The following is a 20,710-nucleotide window of genomic DNA, read 5'->3' as shown; positions in this document are numbered from 1 at the left end:
TTGTAAGGCAACTTGCTGAACTTTCCCAGCCATAAAGGATTATGGAACTGGCCGGGTTCTGCAACCACAACCGTTGCTCCTTCTGACTCCTCGTCGGCAAGTGCCAATTTGCTTCAATGCGGGGTTCCAAGGAACTCTTTTTGACAGAAAGGGTACTGATCGGACTTTGCTGGCCGATACCAGGGGATATGACTGTTGTTTCCCTGAGGAGGAGTCGGTGGACAGGGAGTCAGCCAGCGCCCATAAGTATGGAGGTTGACCCCACCAATTCGGACAGTGAAAACCCTGTTTTTATTCAGTCTATGCGGGGATAAGGCGGAAGTGATGGTCACGTGCTTAATAGGGCAGATGAGAAGAGACTTTTAGCCGCGCATGGGGAAAGCGGCAGAGGAGATGAAGTCTGATAATCTGAAATCTGATCATGTTGATTCGTCTGATAAACCTTCAGCACGCAAATATTTTTTCTGCCTTGAACATGGAGGAGTGTCAAGGAGCCGTGGCAGAGTAGTAACGGTAATAAAATAACCGGACTTAGACACAGAGAAAAACTATTGTAAAATTAACTTAAAATCGCGTATACCACAACTTAAAACTTAGGCATAATTAACGTACTAAGTTTTTTCATCATCTTAACGAAAATAATTTAGTAAAAGCTTTTTAAATTTTCTTCTTGGGTAATTTTGACAAAGAATGGTTCAATTTACCCAAGTTAGCTAAGGTAAATTCTTGCATCGTTTCTTGGTAATTTTGTACCCTATAACTTAGGTAATTTTCAACCTAGCTACTTCGGTAGCTTATCCTCTGTAACTTGTGCAATATTCAACCAAACCCCTTCTGCATATTGTACAAGTATCCCAGTTGTTTTATGTAATATAACTTAGGTGTTATCCACCAAAAACTTCGATAATTTGCGAAAGGTTCTTCCTGAAATGTCGATAAAGCAGTAAGTATGAAAAACTTAAACTTTTTCGCTATAATTTGTATACCATAATGCATAACACATTATTTTTATACTCAGCTGAGCAGAACTCACAGAATATATTAACTTTGTTCGCATAACGGTAATCCGTAACGGCATAAACTAATCGAGATAAATATAGACTTCTATATATCAAAATTATCTGGGTGAAAAAAGAAATTCATTTAGCCATGTCCGTCCGTCTGTCCGGATGGATGTAGACGAACACGCCCACTTTTAAAAAAAAATTTTTTTTAAGTCAAATTTTAACAAAAAATTTAATATCTTTACAGTATACAAGTAAATTATGTCAACATTCGACTCCAGTAATGATATGGTGCAACAAAATACAAAAATAAAAGAAAATTTCAAATTGGGCGTAACTCCGCCCTTTTTCGTTTAATTCGTCTAGAGTACTTTTAATGCCATAAGTCGAACAAAAATTCACCAATCCTTGTGAAATTTGGTGGGGACATAGATTCTATGACGGTAACTGCTTTCTGTGAAAATGGGCAACATCGGTTGAAGCCACGCCCAGTTTTTATACACAGTCGACCGTCTGTCTTTCCGCTCGGCCGTTAACACGATAACTTGCGCAAAAATCGATATATCTTTACTATTGACGCAAAATATAACTTTAGAAAAAACTTTGTAAAATGGGTGTGACACCTACCATATTAAGTAGAAGCAAATGAAAAAGTTCTGCAGGGCGAAATCAAAGGCCCTTGGAATCTTAGTATGACATATATAAATAAATTAGCGGTACCCGACAGAAGATGTTCTGGGTCATCCTAGTCCACGTTTGGTCGATATCTCGAAAACGCCTTCACATATACAACTAAGGGCTACTCCCTTTTAAAACCCTCATTAATACTTTTAATTTGATACCCATATCGTACAAACACATTCTAGAGTCACCCCTGGTCCACCCTTATTGCGATATCTCGAAAAGGCATCCACCTATAGAACTAAGGCCCACTACGTTTTAAATAATCATTAACACCTTTCATTTGATACACATGTCATACAAACACATTCCAGGGTTACCCTAGGTTCATTTTGCTAAATGGTGATTTTCCCTTATTTTGTCTGCAAAGCTCTCAGCTGAGTATGTAATGTTCGGTTACACCCGAACTTAGCCTTCCTTACTTGTTTAATGTATGTTTCAAGTATAAAAATTATAGCTGAAAATATATAAATTGCTTCTATTTTAACATTTAGTAACAATTTATGTAATCTCATACACAGCCTTAGTGTCAAACTAGTTAAGCCCTTCAAGTTTTTACAAATAATTTATTTAATTTCTGATTCATTTGTAATACAAAAAATTTATACGTACATGTAGATCTTATTTTTCAAACGCTTTTATTAGCTTGGCATGTATCTATCTATGTATGTAACAGAATCTTTGAGCTTAATTTTCACCGATTTCTAGAAGTCTGATTAATTTGAAACTTTGCATACTTATCAAGGGGCGATGACAATGCATTAATGTGATGTAGTGGTGACATAAGGTCAACGGCCATACGGTCAATTGGCCTTATTACCAATTTGAATGGCCATAAGTTTGATTGAAACTTTGCACACGTATCAAGGATCGATGACAATGCATTAATGTGGAGGTGTGGTGACATAAAGTCAACGGTCATAAGGTCAATTGGCCTTATTACCACTGTGAGTGACCACAAGTTTGACTGAAACTTTGCACATGTATCAAGACTCGATAAAAATGCATTAACGTGATGGTGTGGTGACATAAGGTCAACGGTCATAAGGTCAATTGGCCTTATTACCACTTTGAATGGCCATAAGTTTGATTGAAACTTGGCACACGTATCAAGGCTCGCTGACAATGCATTAATGTGATGGTGTGGTGACATAAGGTTAACGGACATAAGGTCAATTGAACTTATGACCACCCCAAATGGCCATAGATTTGAAACCTTGCACATAATGCGAAAAACGCATTCCTCTATTAATGATAGAAGTGGCTGCATGGCACATCTGCGAAAGAGCATACTGGAGCCCTTTTTAATACGCTTTTATTAGCTTGGCCTGTACCTATCTATGTATCTATGTATCCATGTATGTATCTAATGAAATCTGGAGTGGAGCCGAGAGCCCCGGTAATGCAGAGCTCCGAACTCCGTTGCACCTTTTGAAGCATTTTAAGATAGGTACTTTTAGCTGGTGCAGGCCACCAGACCAAGGCACCATAAAGAAGAATCGGGCGCACAATGGCTGTGTAAATCCAGTAGGTCGCCTTAGGGGAGAATCCCCAGGAGGTGCCAATTGCCCTCTTGGCGGTGTAAGATTTGGTACTTTGTACCTCCTCGTGAAGAAGACAAGCTCGGTTTTATCCGGGTTGACTTCCAAACCTGTGGCGGGTTGTACTCCTGCCGCAGCTCCAGGATGTCAGCTGGGTCCGTTGGCGTCACTGGAATCCAGGCTCTAGCCCTTGGTCGTGAGGGGATATCACGCGCCTCCACTACCTTGAGGCGCGCGCCCGGATATACCACCCCTATCAGCGTGACGGCGGCCCTATAAAGATTTACCGACCTGGCGTCGTCACAGGCAATTAGCTTGGCATTGCCCTGGAATCACCCTGCATCTTTCTTAACCTTAACGGCCACCGTAGCGAGCGCGGCCTCGATCCACTTCCACTGTTGTTTCGGGATCCTGCCATCTTCGCTGCTCTCGTCTATAATGCCAATGATCTACCGGCCCTTGGCAATTTCGGCGAAAGACCGCGTCCACCCTCCCTTCGTCTTGGCCCTTTTCGGTGGCGTAGGGTTGGATTCATCCATGGACCGCTGGCGTTTCGAGGTTTCATCACTCTCGACAAAAACTTTTAAAATTACTTGAACTAAAAAATTAAATAATAGTTTAAAAAAGCTAAAAAAAACACGCTTTTATAGCTAACCGAACTAAAAAGTAGAAAATAATTTTCAATTAAAAAGAATTTACACAACACGCTTTTTAATCTGAATTAAATTATTCTGTTAATAACTTAAATTTTATTATAATTTTATTTTGAGGTGATTAACTATAAATGATTTTTTGACCTTCTAATACTGTTATATAAACTCTTTTTAATTGAAAATTATTTTCTACTTTTTAGTTCGCTTAGCTATAAAAGCGTGTTTTGTAGTATTTTTAAACTATTATTTATTATATTTTTAAATTGGCACTTTATGATTTTGACATTTTCTTTGCACGTTATGTTGATTTCTATTGGTATGGGTGTGATAAATTATTAAATTATTTTTCGTCTTCAAGACTTTGTTATTTGTGTAAAATACAAATTTACAAATTATTTTTTTATTACAATAATACATGAAAATTAATAAATTAGAAAAAAAAAAAATTATATTATTACGACACTATCAAATTGTTAATATCATTTATGAAGGTATTAATTATTGGATACGTTCGTTTTTATATTAAACTAGCAGACCCGACAGACGTTGTTCTGCCCTAAATTTGGCCTATATGCATACATTTTAATAAGCGTTTTCCGTCTAACTCTGCCCTACCCCTCTACACTTTTTCCTAATCTTTTTATTCACTCCTCCCTCCGCCCTTTTCGCTTCATCTCCATCTTCGTCTCATACTATCTCTTTCTCAGTTTCCTTCTCTCTTTTCTCTTCTCTCAAGTTTTTCTCCTTCTTCTTCATCCCTTATTGCCAGTCCCAGAGGGTGGTATGTATTTTGTTCCAGTCCCATTCCGAGGCTCAGTCCCAGTCCCAATCCGAGTCTCAGTCTCAGTCCCAGTGCTAGTCCTAATCCCAGTCCCAGTCCAAGTCCGTCTCTGGTATACTTCCCGGAAAAAAGCATCGTAAATAATAATATAGGCAAATTTATATGGAAATTTCAGGCAAATCGAATAGGACGTATGTAAATAGGTATGTGGGTATTATTAATTCTTGTCTTTATTTCGGCTTCGTATGCATATTTATCAGTTTTTCCAGGTTGATGCGACTAAATCGAATCTCAAAATGAACTTTAGAGATCTCAGCAACAGCTTTCATTTGATACCCATAATACACGCACATTCTAGTGGTATCCGGGTCCATGTTTTGGCCTATATCTCGAGACCCTAGTCACTCAGCGGTGTGAAACTTACTCTGTATTATAGCACACATCAACAGCTTCAATTTGATACCCATGATATAAAAACAAATTCTAGGTGTATCCGGGTCCACGTTTTGGGCTATATCTAGAGACCCTAGCCACCCTGTTGTATGAAAATTATCCTGTACTATAGCACCCATCAACAGCTTTCATTTGGTATCCGTATTGTATAAACACATTCTAGGGCTACCCTTTTCCACGTTTTGGGCTATATCTCGAGACCCTAGCCTCCCAGTTGTATGAAAATTATCCTGCAATATAGCACTCATCAACAGCTTTCATTTGATATCCATATTGTATAAACACATTCTAGGGGTACCCTTTTCCACGTTTTGGGCTATATCTCGAGACCCTAGCCTCCCAGTTGTATGAAAATTATCCTGTACTATAGCACTTATCAACAGTTTTCATTAGTATCCATATTGTATAAGCACATTGTAGGGGTACCCTTTTCCACGTTTTGGGCTATATCTCGAGTTCCTAGCCTCCCAGTTGTTTGAAAATTATCCTGTACTATAGCACTCATCAACAGTTTTCATTAGTATCCATATTGTATAAACACATTGTAGGGGTACCCTTTTCCACATTTTGGGCTATATCTCGAGACCCTAGCCTCCCAGTTGTATGAAAATTATCTTGCACTATTGCACTCATCAACAGTTTTCATTTGATATCCATATTGTAAAACACATTCTAGGGGTACCCTTTTCCATGTTTTGGGCTATATCTCGAGACCCTAGCCTACCAGTTGTATGAAAATTATCCTGTACTATAGCACTCATCAACAGTTTTCTTTAGTATCCATATTGTATAAACACATTGTAGGGGTACCCTTTTCCATGTTTTGGGCTATATCTCGAGACCCTAGCCTCCCAGTTGTATAAAAATTATCCTGTACTATAGCACTCATCAACAGTTTTCATTAGTATCCATATTGTATAAACACATTGTAGGGGTACCCTTTTCCACATTTTGGGCTATATCTCGAGACCCTAGCCTCCCAGTTGTATGAAAATTATCCTGTACTATAGCACTCATCAGCAGCTTTCATTTGATATCCATATTGTATAAACACATTCTAGGGGTACCCTTTCCCACGTTTTGGGCTATATCTCGAGACCCTAGCCTCCCAGTTGTATGAAAATTATCCTGCACTATAGCACTCATCAACAGTTTTCATTAGTATCCATATTGTATAAACACATTCTAGGGGTACCCTTTTCCACGTTTTGGGCTATAACTCGAGACCCTAGCCTCCCAGTTGTATGAAAATTATCCTGTGCTATAGCACTCATCAACAGTTTTCATTAGTATCCATATTGTATAAACACATTGTAGGGGTACCCTTTTCCACGTTTTGGGCTATATCTCGAGACCCTAGCCTCCCAGTTGTATGAAAATTATCCTGTACTATAGCACTCATCAACAGCTTTCATTTGATATCCATATTGTATAAACACATTCTAGGGGTACCCTTTCCCACGTTTTGGGCTATATCTCGAGACCCTAGCCTCCCAGTTGTATGAAAATTATCCTGCACTATAGCACTCATCAACAGTTTTCATTAGTATCCATATTGTATAAACACATTCTAGGGGTACCCTTTTCCACGTTTTGGGCTATAACTCGAGACCCTAGCCTCCCAGTTGTATGAAAATTATCCTGTACTATAGCACTCATCAACAGTTTTCATTAGTATCCATATTGTATAAACACATTGTAGGGGTACCCTTTTCCACGTTTTGGGCTATATCTCGAGACCCTAGCCTCCCAGTTGTATGAAAATTATCCTGTACTATAGCACTCATCAACAGTTTTCATTAGTATCCATATTGTATAAACACATTCTAGGGGGACCCTTTTCCACGTTTTGGGTTATATCTCGAGACCCTAGCCTCCCAGTTGTATGAAAATTATCCCGCACTATAGCACTCATCAACAGTTTTCATTAGTATCCATATTGTATAAACACATTCTAGGGGGACCCTTTTCCACGTTTTGGGCTATAACTCGAGACCCTAGCCTCCCAGTTGTATGAAAATTATCCTGTACTATAGCACTCATCAACAGTTCTCATTAGTATCCATATTGTATAAACACATTGTAGGGGTACCCTTTTCCACGTTTTGGGCTATATCTCGAGACTCTAGCCTCCCAGTTGTATGAAATTTATCCTGTACTATAGCACTCATCAACAGCTTTCATTTGATATCCATATTGTATAAACACATTCTAGGGGTACCCTTTCCCACGTTTTGGGCTATATCTCGAGACCCTAGCCGCCCAGTTGTATGAAAATTATCCTGTACTATAGCACTCATCAACAGCTTTCATTTGATATCCATATTGTATAAACACATTCTAGGGGTACCCTTTTCCACGTTTTGGGCTATAACTCGAGACCCTAGCCTCCCAGTTGTATGAAAATTATCCTGTACTATAGCACTCATCAACAGTTTTCATTAGTATCCATATTGTATAAACACATTGTAGGAGTACCCTTTTCCACGTTTTGGGCTATATCTCGAGACCCTAGCCTCCCAGTTGTATGAAAATTATCCTGTACTATAGCACTCATCAACAGCTTTCATTTGATATCCATATTGTATAAACACATTCTAGAGGTACCCTTTTCCACGTTTTGGGCTATATCTCGAGACCCTAGCCTCCCAGTTGTATGAAAATTATCCTGTACTATAGCACTCATTAACGGTTTTCATTAGTATCCATATTGTATAAACACATTGTAGGGGTACCCTTTTCCACGTTTTGGGCTATATCTCGAGACCTTAGCCTCCCAGTTGTATGAAAATTATCCTGCACTATAGCACTCATCAACAGTTTTCATTAGTATCCACATTGTATAAACACATTCTAGGGGTACCCTTTTCCACGTTTTGGGCTATAACTCGAGACCCTAGCCTCCCAGTTATATGAAAATTGTCCTGTACTATAGCACTCATCAACAGTTTTCATTAGTATCCATATTGTATAAACACATTGTAGGGGTACCCTTTTCCACGTTTTGGGCTATATCTCGAGACCCTAGCCTCCCAGTTGTATGAAAATTATCCTGTACTATAGCACTCATCAACAGCTTTCATTTGATATCCATATTGTATAAACACATTCTAGGGGTACCCTTTCCCACGTTTTGAGCTATATCTCAAGACCCTAGCCTCCCAGTTGTATGAAAATTATCCTGCACTATAGCACTCATCAACAGTTTTCATTAGTATCCATATTGTATAAACACATTCTAGGGGTACCCTTTTCCACGTTTTGGGCTATAACTCGAAACCCTAGCCTCCCAGTTGTATTAAAATTATCCTGTACTATAGCACTCAGCAACAGTTTTCATTTGATATCCATATTGTATAAACACATTGTAGGGGTACCCGGGTCCACGGTTTGGGATATATCTCGAGACCCTAGCCTCCCAGTTGTATGAAAATTATCCTGTACTATAGCACTCATCAACAGTTTTCATTAGTATCCATATTGTATAAACACATTGTAGGGGTACCCGGGTCCACGGTTTGGGCTATATCTACAGACCCTAGCCTTCCAGTTGTATGAAAATTATCCCGTACTATAGCACTCATCAACAGTTTTCATTTGATATCCATATTGTATAAACATATTCTAGGGACAGTTTTCATTTGATATCCATATTGTATAAGCACATTCTAGGGGTACCCGGGTCCACGTTTTAGGCTATATATCTTGAGACTCTAGCCTCCCAGTAAGAATGGCTAATCCGATTTGGGATTTCAAAATCAACTAACCATCATCTATCCTTCCTGTATCTTTCCTAAAAATTTCATGGCAATCTGTCGAGCCGTTCTCGAGTTATGGAGTGACAATCAAAATGTACACTTCTTTTTATATACATATATACATAAATATCTTTCCAAAAATTTCCATACACTTGTACATTCGTTTTGATATTTTAGATTCAGCACAAACATTAATTTAAAGCAATATTGAACAGCCTCTATATAAGAATTAAATGCGTACTTAATTCCATCTAATGTTACATACAATTTTTAAAATTAAATTCGTTACCCACAGCAATAACAAATGGTTGCAGGGTACAATTATTTTCCATGCACTGTGTTTTTTTCTCTGCAACTACTTCATCGACTTCACTAGACTGTCTAACTAGAACTGTGAAAGTCTTTGAGAATCGGAAATCGTAAACTTTGGGTGACGCCCATTTATGATTTTTCCACTTGGCAATAGAATCGAATGTAACAGCATCATAACGTAAATGTTAAAATTATCTAACAAATATAGGTACAAATTTAGTTATTCCAATATTTTATTTGTTTTTTTTGTAAAATTATAAGCATTTTACTATACCTGTATTTATTGTGTCTTTCTTTTCAAATACTCGTTTTTTTCAGAAGCTTGCTCTGTGGGACCTTAATCCTTTGGTCAAAGAGATCCGAAGATATTTTACAAATATCGTCCCATTTTGAAAAGTTTAGTTCATTTTCTGGGAAACTGAATTGATATTCAGTATCAACCTTAAATAAATGTTTTTAGTATATTATTTAACACGCAGTTCTAAGATTTATTTAAGTTTATAACAAGCAAGTAAGGAAGGTTAAGTTCGGGTGTAACCGAACATTACATACTCAGTTGAGAGCTATGGTGACAACATAAGGGAAAATAACCATGTAGGAAAATGAACCGAGGGAAACCCTGGAATGTGTTTATATGACATGTGTATCAAATGAAAGGCACTAATGATTATTTTATGAGGGAGTTCTATAGGTGGACGCCATTTAGGGATATAGCCATAAAGGTGGATCAGGGTTGACTCTAGAATGCGTTTGTACGATATGGGTATCAAATGAAAGGTGTTAATGAGTATTTTAAAAGCGAGTAATCCTTAGTTCCGCCGTTTCGAGATATTGCCACAAAGGTGGACCAGGGGTGACCCTAGAATTTGTTTGTACAATATGGGCATCAAACGAATGGTGTCAATGAGTATTTTAAAAGGGAGTGGGCCTTAGTTCTATAGGTGGATGCCGTTTCGAAATATCGCCATAAAGGTGGACCAGGGGTGACTCTAGAATGTGTTTGTACGATATGGGTATCAAATTAAAGGTATTAATGAGGGGTTTAAAAGGGAGTGGTGGTTGTTGTATAGGTGGTCGCCTTTTCGAGATATCGCCATAGAGGTGGACCAGGGGTGACTCTAGAATACGTTTGTACGATATGGGTGTCAAAAGAAAGGTGTTAATTAGTATTTTAAAAGGGAGTAATCCTTAGTTCCATAGGTGGACGCCGTTTCGAGATATCGCCATAAAGGTGGGCAAGGGGTGATTCTAGAATTCGTTTGTGCAATATGGGTATCAAACGAAAGGAGTTAATGAGTATTTTAGAAGGGAGTGGGCCTTAGTTCTATAGGTGGACGCCTTTTCGAGGTATCGCAATAAAGGCGTACCAGGGGTGACTCTAGACTTTGTTTGTACTATATGGGTATCAAATGAAAGGTGCTAATGAGTATTTTTAAAAGGGAGTGGGCCTTCATTCTATAGGTGTTCGCCTTTTCGAGATATCGCCATAAAGGTGGACCAGGGGTGACTTCAGAATGAGTTTGTACGATATGGGTATCAAATTAAAGGTATTAATGAGAGTTTTAAAAGGGAGTGGAGGTAGTTGTATATGTGAAGGCGTTTTCCAGATATCGACCAAAATGTGGACCAGGGTGACCCAGAACATCATCTGTTGGATACCGCTAATTTATTTATATATGTAATATCTGCCAAGATTTTAAGGGTTTTTTATTTCGCCCTGCAGAACTTTTTCTGTTTCTTCTACTTAATATGGTAGGTGTTACAACCATTTTATAAAGTTTTTTCTAAAGTTATATTTCGCGTCAATAAAACAATCCAATTACCTTATCATGTTTCATCCCTTTTTTCGTATTTGGATAGAATTATGGCATTTTTTTCATTTTTCGTAATTTTCGATATCGAAAAAGTGGGCGTGGTCATAGTCGGATTTTGTTCATTTTTCATACCAAGATAAAGTGAGTTCAAGTAAGCACGTGAACTAAGTTCATTAAAGATATGTCGATTTTTGCTCAAGTTATCGTGTTAACGGCCATGCGGAAGGGCAGACGAACGACTGTGTATAAAAACTGGGCGTGGCATCAACCGATTTCGCCCATTTTCACAGAAAACAGTTAGCGTCATAAAATCTATGCCCCCACTAACTTTCAAAAGGATTGGTTAATTTTTGTTCGACTTATGGCGTTAAAAGTATCCTAGACAAATTAAATGAAAAAGGGCGGAGCCACTCCCATTTTGAAATTTTATTTTATTTTTGTATTTTGTTGCACCATATCATTACTGGAGTTGAATGTTGACATAATTTACTTATATATTGTAAAGATATTAAATTTTTTGTTAAAATTTTACTGAAAAAAAAATTTTTTTTTTTAAAAGTGGGCGTGGTCCTTCTCCGATTTTGCTAATTTTTATTAAGCGTACATATAGTAATAGGAGTAACGTTCATGCCAAATTTCATCATGATATCTTCAAAGACTGCCAAATTACAGCTTGCAAAAGTTTTAAATTACCTTCTTTTAAAAGTGGGCGGTGCCACGCGCATTGTCAAAAATTTTACTAATGTTCTATTCTGCGTCATAAGTTCAACCCATCTACCAAGTTTCGTCGCTTTATCTGTCTTTTGTAATGAATTACCGCACTTTTTCGGTTTTTCGAAATTTTCGATATCGAAAAAGTGGGCGTGGTTATAGTCCGATATCGTTCATTTTAAATAGCGATCTGAGATGAGTGCTCAGGAACCTACATACCAAATTTCATCAAGATACCTCAAAAATTTACTCAAGTTATCGTGTTAACGGACGGACGGACGGAAGGACGGACATGGCTCAATCAAATTTTTTTTCGATCCTGATTATTTTAATATAAGGAAGTCTATATCTATCTCGATTCCTTTATATATGTACAACCAACCGTTATCCATTCAAACTTAATATACTCTGTGAGCTCTGCTCAACTGAGTATAAAAACATACCAAATTAGGAGCTTTGGAGTATTTGAAGAGCGGCCACTCAGGGTTGCTCGCAAATTTATGGCAAAGATTTCAACGAAACATATGCTCCTGTTGCGAGGCAATCGACGATTCGATTAGTGCTGGCACTTTCTGCTAGATATAAATTGTTCGTAAACCACATAGACATCGTATCAGCATACTTACACGGTGTGTTAGAAAAAGAAGTGTACATGCGGCAACCTGAGAATTTTGTCAGCAAAGATTATCCAAATAAAGTATGCAAATTGAAAAAATCTTTATATGGATTGAAGCAAGCGGGCCGAGATTGGAACCATAAAATAGATTTTCTTTTAAATGAGATGGGCTTTCGTCGGTGCAAATCTGATAATTACGTGTATATTAAGCGCAACGAAGCTGAAATAAATATAATCGTTATCTAAATTTGATGCAAATTGAAATCTAAATTGAACAAACGCTTTTTTCTATACCAAACCATTTCCTTCCATTTTTTTAGTACAGTATCCAAATCCCTGATATGCTTTAGATCAGCACACATTTGTTCGCAATCTTCATTGCCAATATTAGTCGTTGACACGTTAGTTTCACTATGCAGTTTCAGCCGCTTAGGATTTTGATTAAGTTTCGAAACGAATCGTTTACGGCCTTGACACCTGTCCCAAAGTTTACCATTCGGTGCCAGTTTTTTTTTTTTGTGAAAAATATGTATCCTGTAATTGAACAATTTAAATTATTATAAAAGATATAGTTATTTTGGATTTCTATAAGGCACTCAAAATTTCACATTAGATAAATGATACTCGGATTCAATTAAGACGAATACGCGCATTTACGCGGCATTCTGTAGGAAATAGTGATTTTATTTGATCCGCTAGATCTCCGCATTTTTTACTGTGAGTCTATTGCCATATTCTATAACAGATTCTATAACGCCGTGAACGATATACATATGTTCTTGCTTGCATTTTAGTTTCGTTGTATAATTGAAAAACTGTTTTTTCTTGTTCAGAATTTGATAAAATGTTATGAACGCTGTAGGGCTGTAAATAAAGTTGAATATATTTTATGAAAAATCATATATGTAATACTCCTATATTGCTAATAGAAAATGCTCGCAATGTGTTTTGAATTCGAAATCAAAACAAGACAGCCTATAAAATTTTTGTGATTGTAGCAGCATAAGTGTGGCGAGAAGAAATTTTAATTTAGGTAAATTCGATAATTGAAAACAAAAACAAAAACGTTTAAACAGCAATATATCGGCACTCTGATGTTTGGGAATGTACCTAGCTTTTTGTAGCAATATAGGAGTATTACATATATGTGAAAAATCATTTTTTTTAGCTGTTTTCAAAAACTTTAAAAAGTAGAGCTTACTATTTCTTGAATTTGTTCTCGCTAATATCATTAGTTTCTCTACAACTCTCTGCCTCCTGCCGTAAGTTGGAGCCCCCCCTTTATAAATAAACACATTTATTTCTGAGTTGGCAAAATATTAAAAACGTTTCTTACTTGCTCGCTTTGCCAGCATGAAACCTTGTGTTCTAATATAAATTTTTGGTTAATCTTCTGCCCACCGAATATTTCATCCAAATGCCTTGATTTTACATATTTAAGCCTTTCTACTGTTATTCCTTTTACGGCTAGAAAAAGGCAATGATGAGATACACTTCGCTAAAAAATGAAATCAATACTTACACGTTAAAAATGTATAAAGATCTTCAAATTAGTTACATGGTTTTAGAAGATCAGCCAAAGGGTCATCATACGAATCTTCGAATGCAATTACTTAAGCATCAATTTGTGTATTTTGCAGCATTTCGTTGCGTGGAATTAACTCAACAGTTTCTGGAAAATGCCCCATTTGTTGTGGCGCAGTCTGGTGCAGTATTAAATGTTCAGGGTGCTCTTCTTGTGAAGGAATGTATACGACGTTTTGAAGTAAACAGTAACTTCCCGGCTCTTGAAATTCACTGTTGGTGGTGCTGTTCAGATCGTTAATTGTGATTTTGTCCAGAATATTATGTGCTTATTTGTATGTACTCGTAAATCTAATATAGCTTATTTGTAAACGTCTAATTAAAGGTAAACAAAATTATAAATAAAACTAAAAAGCTATCTCAAATTCTGGGATTTTAGAAAAAATACTTTGGTCTTATCATTAATTGTCGGAAGTGTTTGATAATTAAGTGGTGGACCGTCGAAAGTCTCAACTGGATAAATATTGTAACGAATTTAGGGAAATTCCGCTTATTTGCAACCCTCTGCTTACGTTCGTATCGCTAAACTGTTGAATAATCCACTCCAATAATCTGTATTACAAAATGTTCTTTATTAGACTACTTTGAAAGTACTTCGCAATTAAACTTCACTTCGCAACTGATAACGTGGTTAAATCAAACTGATTACAGATTACTCAGCTTTTGCTGCTTTTATACTCTGTGCCCAAATGTCTAGACGTTTCTTCTGCGGAATTTTCTACTTGAATACCAGCTATACGCTACCATGCCCCTCGTATAGACATATGCGCGTATATATGTGAGTAATACTTCCACCGATGACTACATCTGTATGTGAGTTATCTCTTCGATGCCTTGTATGTATGTATGTGGGAAAATGACGATTAATGTGTTTACGTAGCTTGCTTAATGTTTCTCTTGTTGTGCCTTTATTCAGTTACCTTAGAGATGGTATTATTCGTCACACTGCCCTCCACCTAAGTCTGATTGTCCCGATCAGACAAATCTCTCAATCTAACCTCTGCTAGCCTCTCCAAATGAACCAACCTTCTATTTCGTGGTTTCCCAATGGTTTGTATGCCATAGATGGTATCACTGATCCTCTTAACAACTTTGCACGGGCCTTCCCAACTGCACCCAAATTTGGATGGGACACTTTTCCGCCGGTGAGGGTTGTACAACAGTACCAAATCTCTCTCCACGAACCCTTCCGAATTGTTCTTCTTTTCGTACCTGTGGTTCATCTTAACGCTCACTATCCTAATTAGTTGCCTCACACTCTGTTGTTTGGCCACTGGACTACTTCGCAGAGCCTGATCTTGGCGGATTGACTTTGCATCATCAGTATCATCTTGATGGTTCACAACAGTAGTGCGCCCTGGCTTGAAACCACCCTTGCATTCTTTCTGTGAAATTCTTCCCTTTGTTTTAGTGCGTCCATTAGGGTTTGTCAATGCCATTGTTTTTCTCGCCGGTACCTTCGGTTTTGATTTGTTTGGCCCATTCATTCCATCAACTTTTGCCCGATTTACTTTCTTTGACTTTTGTGGTCTCTGTTGAATCTCCTCCACCAGCACTCGCTTACTGTTGAACCCTTTCTCCAAACTGAAGTGAAGTGGTATATCCTGGTTCTTATAGCGCATTATCCTTCTTTGCATATCGATCCTGATGTCATGGTCAACTAAGAAGTCCACTCCCAATATGACTTCATCAACAATCTCTGCCACAACGAATTTATGTAGAATCGTGACCTTTCCAATTAAGACCTCACATACCACTTCTCCTTGGGCTTGGTTATACTCGCCAGTGACCGTACGAAAACTTCCTCCAGGTAACGGTTTTACTCACCTTTTGACTAAGTCAGATCGGCCTAAAGGAATGAGATACGCCCGTATCTACATTCAGTACACGTTCTTTGCCATTCACATTCCCTCTGACGGTAAGACTGCCTGATTTCCTTCCAATTTGCGACCCAGATATCAAAGGACATTCAATAGCTGGAGCTAGCTCTCGATATCTACATCTTACTCGCTCTTGCTCATTCCCTCCAGCTTTGTTATTAGGACCACCCATGCTGTTGAAACAACTTGGATCAAGATCGCAATGACGTGCAGTGTGACCGGGCTTCCCGCATTTGAAGCATTTTATAACGCTTTCCCTCCGCTTTTGCGATCCTTTCAGCGCTTTCAATATTGTGTTCACCCAGTCTGGCCTTTCTACCTCCACACGGCGTGCTTTGAACGCTGGCTTATACAGAAGCGATGCTGTTTCCTGAATCAGAGCATGTGATATCGTTTCTGCGAATGTAGGTTTTGCGTTTGCGTATGTCGCTCGCTTCGTTTCAATAACCCGTATTCTATTATTAAAGCTCTGGATTTTTACCCTTTCGGTGTATTCCGCGGGTTCATCCGCCGCTAAATGTGCCAGCTTTTCAACATCCAACGCAAACCTTTGCAATGTTTAACTAGGCCTCTGGAAGCGGTTCAGTAACTCCATTTGTTATATCTGTCTCCTATGCTCGATTCCGTACCGCTGTTCTACAGCAGCCATCAACGGTACATAGTTGTTCCGCTTTCCTTCGGGAATCGTCTGTAGGATTTCGGCTGCTGGGCCCTTCAGTGCCACGAATAGAGCTGCAACTTTATCTTCAGTATTCCAGTTGTTCACTGCTGCGGTCTTTTCAAACTGTAGCTTAAAGACCTGGAAAAGAACAGAACCGTTAATAGATGGAGTTTTTATCTTCGGATTGCTTGCTGAAACAGCTGGGCGATTTAGTTGCAGCTCCTGTATAAGACCTCTCAATGTTTCAATCTCGGCATCGATTTTGTCCTCGAGTTGTAAAATTTGTGTATCTTGTGCTTCGATGATACCCTTATCTCCTGCGCCTCCAGCTGCGAGGATATGTGAGCCTCTTGTGCTTTCAACTGTTCAGCCAACTGAGATGTCATATATATCTTCTGTTCTTCCAGTTGAGTTTCCATCTTGGATGTAATCTGTGTCGACATTTCTGAAATACGCGTTTTTTGTGCTTCAATCTTGGATGTTATACGGTTCTCCTGCGATTCCAGTTGAGATGACATTTCGGTTGATATTTGTTTCAACACTGCTAGTCTCTATCTTCTCCTCCATTTTAGTCGCTGGATCTTCCACATCAGGATAAAAGACATTCTCGTCCACATTAAATCCTTCCAAATCCATTACCTCTCGTAGCCGTGCTTCAAGTTCGATCTTATTGCCGGTTGTATTCAATCCACGGTTCTCCAACTCCTTTTTCAGTTGCTGGATCCTTAATTCACTCAACTTTGCCATGTCCAAGTTGTATTCGAAATCTTCAGAATTTATTCAACAATTCTCCTTCTGACACCAATTGTAACGAATTTAGGGAAATTCCGCTTATTTGCAACCTTCTGCTTACGTTCGTATCGCTAAACTGTTCAATAATCCACTCCAATATTCTGTATTACAAAATGGTCTTTATTAGACTGCTTTGAAAGTACTTTGCAATTAAACTTCACTTCGCAACTGATAGCGTGCTTAAATCAAACTGATTACAGATTACTAAGCTTCCGCTGCTTTTATACTATGTGCCCAAATGTCTAGACGTTTCTTCTGCTAGAATTTTCTACTTGGTTACCAGCTATAAACTACAGAGACACGTTTATAGCCCCTCGTATAGCCATATGCGCGTGTCTGTATGTGAGTTATCTCTTCGTTGCCTTGTATGTATGTGGGTAAATGACGATTAATACTTTTTTACCCACAACATACAGTTTATTTTCAACAATTACATAATAAGACGCCATATAAATATCAGTATTTAAATCGGTCGTTATCGTTAAGTAGTGCCCCGACGTGTATAAGGTTCCATTAGATTTGACTTGCTTGTAGCGTAAAATACTATCTTTGTGACTTGTAATAAACTTTCAATAAAATCAAAATCAATACATTTATACTCATTTGTGTTTTCATATTGTAAACTATTAACTTTTTCTTGTAATAAGTTATATGCGAATTTTAGCTGAAACTTTATAGACACTGACCAGAGAAAATTTATTCTACTATAAATGACCCTTACTATACGATGGCCCCGAATTTCGAATGACAGTTGGATAATGAATTGTATTATGATGTTTTGGTTTCAAATGATCATTGAACAATTCAAGGTACTTTCTGTTATGTTGCACAATAAGACGTTCAATTTAATTAATTTGTTGCTCATTTAAACTTGGTCTAAGAAGGTAATCTATTAGTTTAATGAGTTCGCAAAGAAATGACCACACATCATCATTTGCAGGAATTAGATGCCCTAAAATTAAGGGTAAGTAATGAATAAGTGTCCACATCCCTTTTGCAGTTGTATTTAGCTGTTTCCTTTTTAAGTGGGAAAGAGTTATATCTTTGCAAATATTGGATGCCTCCGTGTCTCCATATGAAAATGTTTCTTTTAGAAAATTTAATTGATCAAGTGTAAAAATATGATTATGGATGTAATAATTTATTATATTAGCTAGATAATAATGTGCAACTCCTTGAAAGATATCATGCATTATGTCAACAGCATAGTTTTCTGTAACATGAAATGAAGGAATTATATTGAGCAGTGAGTTCTTTGTCACGCCGTTTGATTGATTAATAATCGATTTAATAGAATACTTACTTTATTCATTGACTGCTTAAATAATACAATATAAAAGAAAACGTGTTTGTATACTTCATTTGCAAATTCACTTAGATGATCTAGCGGTATCCTCGACTGTGCTGGCGGGCCTTAACGGTCCGGCCGTATTCCGTTAGATGGATCCCGTTAGTATGTGGCATCTGTGCCCGTCACGCCTTATGTCGGCGTCTCTCTCTGCCGCGGTGTTCTGTCGTGCCTTGTGTCTGCGTCTACTTGTAGTGCTGGGCGATGCTCTGCCATGCCTTGCGCCGGCGTCTGCTTCTATTGCTGAGGCGATGCTCTGCCGCGACTTGCGTCGGCGTCCACTTGTATTGCTGGGCGATGCTGTGCCACGCCTTGCGTCGGCGTCTACTTGTATTGCTGATGCGATGCTCTGCCGCGCCTTGCGTCGGTGTCCACTTGTATTGCTGGGCGATGTTCTGCCGCGCCTTGCGTCGGCGTCCACTTGTATTGCTGGGCGATGCTCTGCCGCGCCTTTCGTCGGCTTCTGCTTGTATTGCTGAGGCGATGCTCTGCCACGCTTTGCGTCGGCGTCTACTCGTATTGCTGATGCGATGCTTTCCCGCGCCTTGCGTCGGCATCCACTTGTAGAGCTGGGCGATGCTCAGCCGCGCATTGCGTCGGCGTCTACATGTATTTCTGAGGCGATGCTCTGCCGCGCCTTGCGCGGGCGACTACTTGTATTGATGAGGCGATGCTCTGCCGCGCCTTGCGTCGGCGTCCACTTGTATTGCTGGGTGATGCTCTGCCGCGCCTTGCGTCGGCGTCCACTTGTATTGCTAGGCGATGCTCTGCCACGCTTTGCGTCGGCGTCCACTTGTATTGCTGGGCGATGCTCTGCCACCATGCGTCGCGGCCCGGTCGACGTCGGCGTAGGCGAGCGGACGTCACCTATTCGCGGGTGCGCGTTACTGTGGGGAGACCTACGCGTGTGTGAACGAAGTCTCAAGCGGTGTTTGGTGGTACAACCGACACATTAACCACTTGAAGCCACGACTCACTCCTATGAAACGATCTCTTTTGGTGGTAAAACCTACACATTCGGGGTACGCTTCACTGGTAGCTCCGGTCACGAACACAGCTCCGTGCTAACTAACTCCTGTGCTGCTGTGTCGCTCCTTTTATGGTTGTTGTGTTTGGTGTTGCAAGCTCAAATGGTTGCGTTTTCATGGTTACCGTGTTGCTGTTAAATGTTGTGACCGCTCGTTGTGTTGCTGAGACTTGTTAGTTTGTTGTGTTGCTATTAAGTGTTGTGATCGCTAGTGTGTTGCTGAGACTTGTTGGTTTTTCGTGTTGCTAGGGCCTTTTGTGACTGGCTGTTGTGTTAATGCTTTGTTAAATAAGTTGTGGGGTCGTTTTGTTTGGGCCAAATTAATGAGGTTTTATTTGGTCCTCACACCTAGCTCCTGGGCCTTAAAACCGTCATACCCGTACCGCTGTATGTATTCCCACCGGAGGAAATCCACCCAAGCCTGTGTTGCGTGCGGAACTTTGGCCCTGTGCATCGAGTCCGCTACCCATATGTACCGCTCCTGCCAGCATTCCGTGTCAGTGACGTGGTGTGTGACTGCTGCATTCGCCAGGCCGAGCAGGTACCAGTATTTGGCTGCGTTGTGGGGCGCGAGGATCACGCTCTTGCCAAACAGGTCGACGTTCCGGACCCAGCGGTGTATGCGTCCTCTATGTTCCTCTTCTGGGTCAGCTGCCAGATCACGAGGGGGCTGAGAGTCGTATTTTGTTGTCCGTGTTGCTGTTGTTGTGGGGTCGTTTTGCCAAATTAATGAGGGTTTATTTGGTCCTCACACGTCTTCAGTATAATTTTCTGAATTTCTCAGTGACAATGGATTCTCCTTACACAAACGTAAAGTATTTGCCTTTGAATCCATGCAAAATCGACAAAAGTGATTGGCACTAAAAGATTTACTGAAATCAAGAATCTGATTAAGGCCAAGGTTATCACCTAATGCAAGTCCTACAGCAAGGTAAACTCTTTTACTATTACCGTCTATATTTAACTCTAAACCATTAACTTCTAAAGGAGTAAGTATTTTAATCAAGGAACTTATTGTCAAGTCATTTCCAAATTTTTATTTGATGTTCGGCTTTAATGAGGGCGACTAAATATACATGATTTAGTTTTAACAA

General features: G+C 39.1%; 1 pseudogene; it reads right to left on the bottom strand.

Annotated features, from left to right (window-relative positions):
• The window catches only part of LOC137241777 (probable Ufm1-specific protease 2), a 33,481-nt pseudogene extending 13,374 nt beyond the window's left edge, over positions 1-20,107 (bottom strand).
• Between the last annotated feature and the right edge of the window lie 603 nt (positions 20,108-20,710).

The sequence above is a fragment of the Eurosta solidaginis genome, chromosome 2 (assembly GCF_040869045.1).
Source record: "Eurosta solidaginis isolate ZX-2024a chromosome 2, ASM4086904v1, whole genome shotgun sequence".
Lineage (NCBI taxonomy): Eukaryota > Metazoa > Arthropoda > Insecta > Diptera > Tephritidae > Eurosta > Eurosta solidaginis.
This window is presented reverse-complemented; position numbering and strand designations above follow the sequence as displayed.